The sequence below is a fragment of the Alnus glutinosa genome, chromosome 10, assembly GCF_958979055.1.
Source record: "Alnus glutinosa chromosome 10, dhAlnGlut1.1, whole genome shotgun sequence".
Classification (NCBI taxonomy): Eukaryota; Viridiplantae; Streptophyta; class Magnoliopsida; order Fagales; family Betulaceae; genus Alnus; species Alnus glutinosa.
Window position 1 is genome coordinate 17,799,302 of NC_084895.1, and position 12,321 is coordinate 17,811,622.

A 12,321-nucleotide genomic window follows, 5' to 3' on the forward strand; every position below is an offset into this window, starting at 1 on the left:
TGTTGTACTCTACATGTGACATATTGCATAAATTTTTATTTATTTATTTTTTTTATTATTTTTTTTTTATGAGTACATACTGCATAATATTTTATTTCCAGTGTAGTGATCGGTCATTACATCCAATCCAAATTCATGGACTGGCCTCTTGCTTAATATTTCACCCAATAATTGCAATTACGTAAACTTAAAAGTGTATACAAGGAATTCAAATGGATCTGTTTAATCTATATACCCATTAGATCCTAGCTAATGATTAATTTTTTTTTTATTTATTTTTTTTTTTATTTTATGAGGATAATAATGTGATTTGATAGCATGATTATCCGCATCAGAATCTATTTTACAATAAGTAAATGAAGGAAACAAACATGCCAAGTAAATTAAGATGCAAAGAGTCATCAATCAGCAAACTAATGGAATTTTACCATATTGTAATTTAGGAAGAGTATTCATGATGTAGCACGTGAATTCCTAAAAAGTTTCTAGAAGGTTTCTAGAAGTGGGTTCCTAGAATTAAAGAAAAATAATAATAAACAGTTTTATTTATTTGTTTTTCTTTTAAGATTGGGTTTACTATTACTACTAGAGTAAGGTTTATTATTGCTAATAGGGATAGATTTACTTTTTTTACGAGTATTTATTTTCTCTAAATAAGTTTGCTTATCGTGTAAAACTCACCCAATTGAATTGTTATAAAATTAGAGAATTCTCTCTCAAATACTCTGCGGAGTTTTATCTGTTTTTTAGCCTGCGAGCTTGTTTTATCTTTTTGGGTAGAAAACGAAGACGTTTATCCTTGTAGAATCAAAGACGCGGCTCTTTGATTAGTTACCTTAGTCTTCCGTTACGTCAATTCAACTTTGAATTTGAATAACTTTAAATGCCAAGTAATTGAAAATTCAAAAACACGCTGCACGATTTCTGTTTAAAATTGTGTTAAGGAGCTTAAAAAGTGTTTTTAATATATAAAAAATTGTGCCACGCAAAAAAGAGCCGGTGTGGTAAAGAACTCAAAAAGCATTTATGCAACTGTTTTTTTTTTTTTTTCAAAAAAAAATAAAAATAAAACAGCGTTTTGAAAATATGTTGAAAATCAAGCTTTTTTTATTAAGAAAAAAAAAAAAAAAGAAACTATTTTTAACTTCTTTTCTTTAAAAAAAAAAAAGGCAATATTTTTCAACATCATTTTAAATAAGCTCCTAAGGTCACCTACCTTCCCAGTTCTTATCCTACATATTTTATGTACATAATTTATCAACACAACTATAGGCCTAATAATTGGTCTTCAAAAAATTAAAAGAGTTAATGATAATTTCTTTTTCCATAAAGAACAGGAGAAATCATTTCTTTCTGTTATTATTTGTAGTGCAAAAGCGACGCCGGTTTTGAAGCAATCGAGTCGACTTTTAGTCTTTTACGCGTGCAATGCGACGGTGACAGCCTGACAGGGAAAAATGAATCCGCAAATTATTCGTGGAGCCGAATAGTTCAGCCCCTTGAGGTTTATGGCCTGAGGAAACATCCACGAAATCACACTAAAAGACAATGGCTAGGCCCAGGCGAGTTGACTGTTGACGTCATCACGTGCCTTAAGACTTTTTGTAAATACTTTTTTTCTTCCTATTCTAACTGAAAAAAAAAAAAAGAAAAAAAAAAAAAGAAGAGAGAATAAGGTAGTTTACAAAACGTCCTATTACTGTTATTATTTGAGACACGTTAACAATCGACCCCCAAATCCCTTAATTTTTTTTTTTTTTCAAAAAAAAAGAAATAATATTTTAAGTTTTTAAATTAATAATTAAATAAAATAATAATATTTTAAGATGATATGGCAAAAATGCTGACGTAGTACTAACAATAATTAGAAAAATGGATGGAAAAATAAAAGAACCTGTTTCAAATTCACGAAAAAGTTAAACATCAAATACTTACTTTAAAAAAGTGAGAGATTGATTTCAAATAGCATTCCGATTCAAAAATTTATTAGACATTTATCCTTAAAAAAAAAAAAAATACCTTAGCCCATGATTCGTGACTCATGAGTGTGTATTTTGAGATGTGTTATTTGATTTTTTTTTTTTTTTACATATTATGCACATATTTACATTTAGTGTAGAGACCATATATATAAAATAGGTTCTACATACATAAATCTTACACCAAATATAAATACGTACAATATATATATTAATGTTTCGTCTGTTTCGGCGTAAAATGATTTCTGAAAAATTATTTCTGTATTTTACGGTGTTTGGTGGGGGTGAAAATAATGGTCAACGAAAATCATTTTCGATTTGACCGTAAAAGCTTCTTTAATTTTTAGAAAACAATTTACGATTTTAAAAACCGTAAATCGTTTTCTGAAATTATACTCTTTGCTCTTGCACACACGTTTGATATCCTATTGCGGGAATCTGGCAATAGTCGGTTGTCGGAATCCAGGCGGCACCGAAATCCGACAACATCAGGCTACCAAATTAATGCCGGCGCCGGAATCCGGCCACCTGAATACTGCCGGCACCGAAATGAGTCCTGCCAAAATCCGACCAAACATATTCGCCAGAATCCAGCAATGGTGACCGGACGTTGCCGGATTCCAGCGATAGTTGCATTTTCACTATTCGTAATTTTTTCCGTGCGAACCAAACGCCGAAAAATATTTTCGAGAAAATAATTTTTTCTGAAAATGATTTCGTTGAAAATATTTTACGACAGAAACTATTTTATATCGAAACAAACGGAGCATTAGTTGAGCTGGTTATTTGTATTACGCTCTTACTCATTTATTATTAAAATAAATAAATAAATAATACGGGAAAGGCCGTTTAATTTGCCCGTCAATATGATGACTTTATTTATGGATTATTCAACTTGGAAGAAAATGTTCCAAGCCAATTCCCGGACCCTACCATTATATATTGCAATTTGCAAGTCTGTCTGCAGGTGCATATGTGTATATATATATATATATATATATATATATATATATATTATATTTTCATAACTTGATAATTTTTATCTGCGATCATATGGATAGAGCTAATGGGCCTTCTAAAGATAGGTCTTGTTGATGGGCTAACCCAAGTTTGACCCACTAAAAACACACTGAATTCAAGCTACATTTATTAGTTACATGAAAATTGAATATATTTTTTTTTTTTGACATGTCCACACAAAAGGGAGGACATGTTGTAATCCGATTAATACTCAAATGTTGATTGTTAATCTGATTAATTTATTGTAATTGTTGCTCGCAAACAAACTTCTATTATTATGTTTTACTAATATTAATCGAATACTTTATTCTCTCCAAGTAAAGGAAAGGTTTAATTAGAAAATTAGATTAGCATTACTACTCTTTACACTTATTTTCTACTATGTCATTTTTTTTTTTTTTTTAAGTGGCTGATATGGGTTTAAAATAGTTATAAAAAGTAACAATACTTCAATATATACATTATTAAATTTCGTTAAGTTTTTATTTAAAAAATAAAAATTTATAAATAACTATAATACAAGCTGTAAAAATTTCATTTTCTATTTTTGGTTTTACAAGTGAGTAAGGAGTAACTGAATACGTTAAGGGCAATGGTCAATTTCTCATTTTAATACTACTTACCCTTCTTCAAATGAAATATCAAAACTCAGGCAAATTTCCATTCGACACACATGTTACAATCATGTCGGCTTTCTTTGTAGCCGCATATTTTTACACAGGAGCGTTGGTGGCGATATCCCGAGTCATCCTGTAGCGTCCCAAATTTTAAGACTGACAAAATAATGTTAATAAAATTTAAGATTAAATAAAATGATTACGGTATTTATGAATATTTATGAAAAATAAATATTCACTGATTTTATAAACCATGGTTTAATAAAAATGACTATTATTAGACTATAATAATATTACGGATTAATTAAATAGACAGATTTGACTATTCGGTGATGAAATCAGTATAATATAATAATATTATAAATTCGATTAGTATTATAATAATATTAATGTTATAATATTAATTGATGAGTAATATTTATTATATGCATAAATATTATTGGGCATAATATTATTTAGTATAATAATATCGGTGTAATAATGTTATTCAAAAATTAATAATAATCACGAAATGAACTAGACTTAAAACAGGCTTAGATTAATAACTTTAGTGAAACAAATTAAATAAAAAGAATCTTATGTAAAGAATATCTACGGATAAAATATTTGTAGATTAACTAAGGTTATATTAATTAAGGTAAAACTTAACCTAAATTAATTAAATATTTTAGTTAACTCTGATTGACTAACTGTGGTAAACTTAACCCAATTAGTTAACTCCTCTGCAAAAGAAACTCTCCTCGTTCACACCTCTCAGTAAAATTTGCTGAGTATCTTCCTTCTTCTTCGTTCTTTGTTCTCAGTTCTTCAACCTTTCTTCTTCTTTTTACTCTTTCCGTTCCTTTTTTCCATCCGAGTCTCAGTGAGACGATCGTGGGAGAAGGGGAAACAGAGAGAGACGAAGGTGGAAGAGATGGAGAAGGAGAGATCGGGTGAGATCAGACCCGTGAGAGAGAGGAGTGAGACCCGATCCTTCCTCTTATTCTTTTTCTTTCTTCTTCTTTCTCTTTATTCCTTTCTTTCCTTCCTCTTGTCTTCTTCTTTATCCCATTCGAAACAGAAAGAGAGATGGTGAGAGAAACACAGAGAGGGAGAGAGAGATCGGGAGAGAAATCCAGAAACCGGTGAACCCAGGTGAGGTGATTTTCGGCGGGTTGAGCGAGTTTTCCGATGGGTCATTCTGGGTTGTCTCCGGTGAAGTCAGAGGGGGAGATTCCGGCGATTTCATGATGGTTTCCAGCGATCCATCCTGTGGCCGTTCAATCCGTTTTTCCGGCGGTTCTTGGTGAATTTCCGGTGATCTTTCGGTGGTTCTCCTTAGCTTTAAACGGAAATTCTCTAGGTAATTTCTGATGAATTCTTGTAATTCTATTTTGAATTGTTATGGGTTTATTATGAATATTTGGTAGTTGATGATTCTTGGCCGTTAGCCGTTTGATGCGTTCCCCTGTTCCGTGGTGTTCCGGTCAGTTGGGTGTGTGGGTGAAGCTTAGCCCGTGTATTCCTGTTCCTGATGGTTGTGCTGGGTTGTTGATTCGCGGCTGAACCGTGTTTGGTGCCTTTCCTTTCCTGCCGCGTGTGTGTGTCGTTTTACCCGTTTGGTATTTTGGTTGGATTCCCATGAGTGAAGTTCAGCCATGAACCCCTGTTTGATTGTGATGTTCCGGCTTTGTCTCATGTCACGGTTGAGCTAAATATTGGGTTAAACTGTGGGTGATTTTCTGGTTGGGTTTTGGTGTTTCGGTCGTGCATGTGGGTCTCTGTTCAGATTGTGTGTGTGTTTCACTCAAGCCATGTTTTGAGTCCTTGTTGTTTAATGTTTATCCTCTCTGTTTGACCAAGTACTGTTCGGTGTTGGATGTATGGGTTCGGTTGGGTGGAGTTGTGTGTGTGTATTTACTGTTGGTTTTGGGGAGGGTGTAAACGAGTTGATCTTCTCGTGAGCTTACTTGAGATCGGTCCGAACAAACTTGATTCGTACTTGAATCAATTAGTAAATGAGCTACTCGTGAACACGAAATCAAACTCGATTATTAAACGATGCAAATTCGTATAAACTTAGTTCGACTCAATTAAAGCTCGTGAACCCGCTCGTATAAGGATTGACTCATTTATTAAGCTCGACTCGCATATATATAAGTTTTAATTTGTTAATATATAACTTATTTATATAATATACTATATGTAAGCATGAATTAAATGACAAATAAAAATGGTTAATTAATTTTAACTTTTTAGTTTCATATATTTATATTTTTTATTAACAATGACACATGTTGTCATTTTATTGGCATTGACGTGTCATACTAACAGAATCTGTCAAGTGTTTTGATGAAATGTAGCTACAGTGAATGATTTGTAATTTTGGCAAATTACAGGACCTCTGAATTTATTTTGATATCACATGAAGTTAATTGTAAATTAAGTAAACTACAGTGATTAAATGTAGTTTGGGTTATTTTGGTCATGGGATGGATGGTGAAGTGACGTGCGTGTGGTGTGCAATAGACATTTTTTAAAAGATTTTTAGACATGCAATGGGATTCGGAGGTGCTTTCCTAATTGTTTGTTTGCAATTCTTTTAAACCCATCTAATGCAAACAATTAGTAAAACCCGACTGATTAAGTTAATTGGTTGCACCTTGACCCTTGTGTGAGTTCCTAACGGATTGATGTAGGCTTGATTTTTGTTGATTTTGATTTGTATTGAGTATTACGAATATGTGCTACGTATTTCTTGATTTGATTTTGATTTGTGTCGAGGGGATTGTCTCTTTTGCTTATTTCTTGATCAATTTCATCCTTATTTACTCTTTTTACGTAGGAAAAAATTGAACATTGATAGAAAGAAAGATTCATTTCTGAAGTATGCATAGGAATTAGAAAATTGTTGATTTATTTGTAAGTTTTGTGAAAAACTTTTTGTTGGGCATGTTTCAAAAGTTAAATCACATTTGCTCACAACATTCCTTTGAGGCATTTGGTCGAACAATGCATGTGCTTCATCCAAGAGGTTCCTTTTCTATGTTATTTGAGTCCTATATGATATCTCTTTCTACATCAAAGAGCCATTTTCGGGCCCCTTGCCCATCATAGAAGCCTTCTAGCGGTTCTTGGCAGTTAAATGCAGTGACCATTAAAGTTCTGGTACCCCTACCCATCTGGATCATTATCAATTATTATTTTTTATTTTTTTCTAATTGAATATTGATCATTATCAATTAAATCAACCTTCGACGCTGCTTCTGAAAAAGTTGGCCACTGAAATTGAGATAATGTTTGTTCCCGCACCCTGGTAAAAAACAACAGCGCTATATCTGACAGATTCATGTCGGCAAAACCAAAGAGATCAATAGAAGTTTCTAGAGAGCGTTTAGTTTCTAAGAAGCAAAATTTTTTAAAGTAAATATATGTAAGGAAAAAAAAAAAAAAAACATTTTAGCTTACTGCTCCTAACAACAATGTTTTTTAACCCTTGATTCCTACTTATAATATGTTCTGGCTCCGTCCCTGCTAAAAGGGCTAAAACTGTGGCAGCATCAGGTGAAAGTTTTTTAAGGAACATCATAAGAGTAAAGTAGATAAGCAATTAGCTAACTTCATCTTGTTGGAAGAAATGTCAAATGGATGCCAAATATTAAGAAAGAAATTGAGGAATATGTTACAAATTAAATGTCATAAAAAAAGATTCAATTAAAATAGGTAAGTACCTTTATGTACAACATATTCGCTACTGTGAATAATACGTCAATGGATATCTTTGCATATACAACAGTAGGAGTGGTGCACATTGATCGACCCAACAACATTTTTTTTTTCTTTCTTTTTTAAAGAAATCTGATATTTTACATTGTTTAACGATTGCACCACTCAAATCAATCACTTTTTAAACTTTATTCACTTTTTATATTACATCAATACATAAAAATTTATAACTTCACACAACTTTATATCATATCAATTACTTTTGTCAATACAAAAATAAAACATAATAGTGAGAATAAAATTTCACAAAACCCAAGTAGCATAATTGTTCATTTTGAAAAACTTGCAAACCACAAGTATTAAAATGATATTTAACTCTAAATATTTTGAAGTATTCCACTTAATTAATGTAAGAAACAATGTGTTTGAAATCCAATCCATAGGTATCTAATGCCTATAATAGTGAGCAAGCTTGCTTGTATTTTATCAACTTGGTTCATATACCCAATCTAAGTAGCATGTATGAAATTGTTGAAGGTTTCACAATTCACACCATCAGAGCACCACCGTTTCCCTCTTGCTCCATCGAGTTGTCGTTAGATGCTTGATGAGGTCGTTTGAAAATATGTTAGAATGTGCTGAATACTATACATTGGAAAGCATGGAGCAACTCAAAAATCTGCCGATTGCAACCATGTAATACCCTTAAGATCAATACGAATACACATAAAAACAAAAGGAGCCACCCAAAGGGAGGAAGGATGAACGATACTAGTAAAGATGAGGCCAGGACACCCAATATGTCACAAATAAGCATAGCTAGAGGGAGGTAGCTCCTGTTTGGAATTTGTCTACTTATTGCCACCAGTGCTACTCCATAAAAATATGTGGTTACAATGAAAAGCAACATAATTGTAGTGTGTGTGTCGAATGGAGATTTTCCCGAGTTTTGATACTTGATTTGGAGAAGGTTAAGCAGCGTTGAAATGAGAAATTGACAGTTGTCGTTGGCATTGGCATGTCCAATTACTGCTTGTTCACTTGCAAAACCAAAAAAAAAATTGAATTTTTCCACTCTTTTTTTTTTTTTTTGAAGAAAATTTTTCCACTCTTATGATCATGATAAGTCATTTATAAATAAAAACTTAGAGATATTTAGTAATGTATTGGTAAGCTACGAATTTTGCCATGTTATAGGTTTACTATACATTATGGAAAAATTAAAATAATTTTTTAACCTGGAGAGGATAAATAGTCAATCAATATTAGTAAAACATAACAACAATTACAATACATTAATCGGGTTAACAATCAACATCCAAGTATTCAATTTCCATATTACAAATAAATGCTGCTTGAATTCAGGTGTATTTATAGTGAGTTAAGCTTGGGTTAGCCCGCAAGGAATTTGGATCCTTGGCCCATTAGCTCTATCCATATGATCGCTGACCAAAATTAGCATGTTATGAAAATATATAATATTTTTAATATATATATAAGTTCCAATGGTAGAGAAACAATCCATTATCCATGATCCATTTTTGTCTTCATTTTAACCTCAATGTATGAGTAAGTTGAATTATATAGAAGCATGGTTGGTTAAAGGCACATACATAGCAATGTTTACTTGAAAAGAAAAGAAAATGATCATAGTTAAAATTTAGTACAAAAATGATAGAGCTCATGTTAAAGTGTCTCACATCGCTAAGATTTTCTTCACTTGTGCCCTTTATAAGCCATGAAATTCCCTCATATCTCTCAATGTGCATTTTGAGAGTATCAATAGGCCCATAAACTTTTCACATGGTATTAGAACCAAAAGTCTTGAGTTCGACCCTTAACTCCGTCATTTACCTCCCATTTCAATTAAATATTCCATGTGTTGGGCCTTACCTATTAAAGGACAGAAATTTTTTACAAACCGATTTGTAGGAAATTTCATACAACTGACATGTGACCTTTAAACATGTGAGAAGCATATGTTTTTTTATTAATGCTATTAAAAAAGCATGTGGCAAACACATGCTATTAAAATAACATGTGATTCTCATATGCTAAGAGACACATATCTATATTATATATGGGTTGTATAAAATTTCCTACAAACCGGTTTGTAGGAAATTTCTGTCCCCTATTAAAAGAAAGTCTGAGTCCACATGTGAGAGAGAGTGTTAAAGTATTGATTAAGTAATTAAATTTACCCATTCCTATCGGCTTAATCTTTTGGGATAAATGGTAATTTAACAGTTCAAGGCCAAATAAAAGATAGAAACGTAACACCAGAATTAAAAGCCAAGAAATTTACACCAACCTTTCGTGATTGCCCAAATTGTTGCCTTCCATATGCTCTCTTCTGTCTGCGAGCTAGTGAAGAATTTGTTGAACTGGTTGTAGGAGGAGCAGCTATTTTTCCTTTAGGCACTTGCAGACAGACTTGCTGTATATAATTGTTACTGGGTCCACGAATTGGCTTGGAACGAGAGAGAGATGAGATGCTTGCAAACACCCACCGGACTTTGAGGTTCCAACTTTGGTAATGGTCAGGAAGACTTTGAGGTTCCAACTTTGAGGTTCCATACTTTGGGGTTCCAACTTTAAGGTTCCAACTTTGGTCAGGAAAGTGCCAAAGGTGCTCAGGAAATTGTTCCTGATATATATTGACTCTCACTTCGTTGTTGGGCTCAGGAGCACCTTTGGCACTTTCCTGACCAAAGTTGGAACCTCCAAGTTGGAAACCCAAAGTTGGAACCTCGGAGAGTCACATCACTTCGTTGTTGGGCTCAGGATATTTTCACAACATGTTAATTTTGATCTGCCATCACATGAATAGAACTAATGGGGCCTTTTAAAGGTGGGTGTTCTTGATGGGCTGACCCAAACATGACCCACTAAAAACACACCCGAATTTTAGCAGCATTTATTTGTTACATGAAAATGGAATATTTGAATGTTGATTGTTAACCCAATTAATGTATTGTGATTGTTGTTATGTCTTATTAATATTGATTGACTACTTTATCCTCTCCTAATCTAATTAAAAATTTCTTTTAATTTTTACATAAGATATTGTAAACCTATAACATGACAAAATTCGTAGCTTATCAATACATTACCAAATATATCTTAGTTTTTATTTATAAATGATTGATCATGATAAAAGCGGAAAAATTCAAATTTTCTTAGTAAACAAGCTAGTAGTAATTGGACACGCCAATGCCAACGGCAACCGTCAATTTCTCATTTCAACGCTACTTAACCTTTTCCAAATCAAGTCTCAAAACTTAAGAAATTCTCCATTCGACATGCACGCTACAATCATGTCGTTTTTCATTGTAACTGCATATTTTTTTGGAATAGCATTGGTGGCAATAACCAGACAAATTCCAAACAGGAGCTACCTCCCTCTAGCCATGCTTATTTGTGGCATATTGGGTGTCCTGACCTCTTTTTTAATAGTAATTATCCTCCTTCCTCCCTTTGGGTGGCTCCTTTTATTTTTATGTGCATTCGTATTGATCATAAAGGTATTACACAGGTCCAATTGACAGATTTTTGAGTTGCTCCATGCTTTCAAGTGTCAAGTATATATTCAGCACATTCCAACATATTTTCAAACGACCTCATCAAGCATCAAACGACAACTCGATGGAGCAAGAGAGAAACGGTGTTGTTCCAACGGTATGAATTATGAAACCTTCAACAATTTCGGTGTACTTTTCTTGTTGCTTTGTTATTGTTGTACCATGTTTGTGGGATTTTTTTAGACATATACTATTGTTGTATTCTACACTTGACATATTGCATACTGTTTTGTTTTCAATCCTCAATACAAATCAAAATCAAATAAAGAAATACGTAGCACATATTGGTAATACTCAATACAAATCAAAATCAAAACAAAAATCAAGCCTACATCAATCCATTAGGAACTCGCACAAGGGTCACAGTGAAACCAATTAACTTAATCAGCCGGGTTTTACTAATTGTTTGCATTAAAAGGGTTTAAAAGAATAGCAAAGAAACAATTAGGACAGCACCACTGAATCCCATTGCATGTCTAAAAATCTTAAAAATATGTCTATTATTGCACACCACATGGTCCACATGCACTTCATTTCACCATCTATCCTGTGACCAAAATAACCCAAACTACCAAAATTGTCTCACAAAAATACCCTTTATAATTTTCAAAACCACAAAAATACTCCCATGAATTCCAAAAAAAAAGTGAAGACCCTCCATTTATTTATTTTTATTTACAGTATTTGGGTCGGTATGAGATATTGACAATTTTTGATAATTTATGAGACATTAACGTAATCTTTAGTTTGGAGAGATATTGATAATAGGATGATAGTTAGAGAGTGATGACTGATGTGTGTACTTTTATCAAAACAACTATAGGCCTAATAGTTAGGCTTCATTTGTTTCGACGTAAAATATTTTTTAGTAAATGTTTTCTTCCCTTGTTTTTAGCATTTCATACGATTGAAAATTGTAGTCAAACATTCTTGTCTGACCAGTAAAACCTTATTTAATTTTCATAAAATGGTTCCTTTTTTTTTAAAAAAAAAAAAAAAAAAAAAACCATAAACAATTTTCCGAGTTTAAGATTCTCTACTTCTTGTACAAACTTTCTTTTGCAGTTCATTCTCCGTTGCCACTAGAGTTCCCCGAAATCCACTGCCGGCTAACAGAGTTTCGTAAGAATCTACCCCCGATCACTAGAGCTTGCCGGAATCCTCCGTCGGCCGTCAAAGTTCGCTGAAAAATCGCCAGCCGTTTTCCGGCGTCGTTGATTTTTCATATTTGGCCGAAAAATATTTTCAAGGAAATCAAAAAAAAAATTTAACGTGATTTTATTGAAAATATTTTTCGACAAAAAATATTTTACGTCGAAACAAATGTAGCCTTATTTTTTAAAAAAAAAAATTAAAATGATATTTCTTTTTATGGAAAGAACACAAGAATGCATCTTCTTTTTGTTAATATTTAGGGAA

At 32.7% G+C, this 12,321-nt stretch overlaps 1 long non-coding RNA gene across 1 annotated transcript; it reads left to right on the top strand.

Moving 5' to 3' along the window:
* The first annotated feature begins 4,369 nt into the window (after positions 1–4,369).
* LOC133880014 (uncharacterized) lies at positions 4,370–5,457 on the top strand. The gene is made up of 2 exons (XR_009902175.1): positions 4,370–4,958; positions 5,087–5,457. It is a non-coding gene; the product is annotated as an uncharacterized LOC133880014 (long non-coding RNA).
* Positions 5,458–12,321: the final 6,864 nt, after the last annotated feature.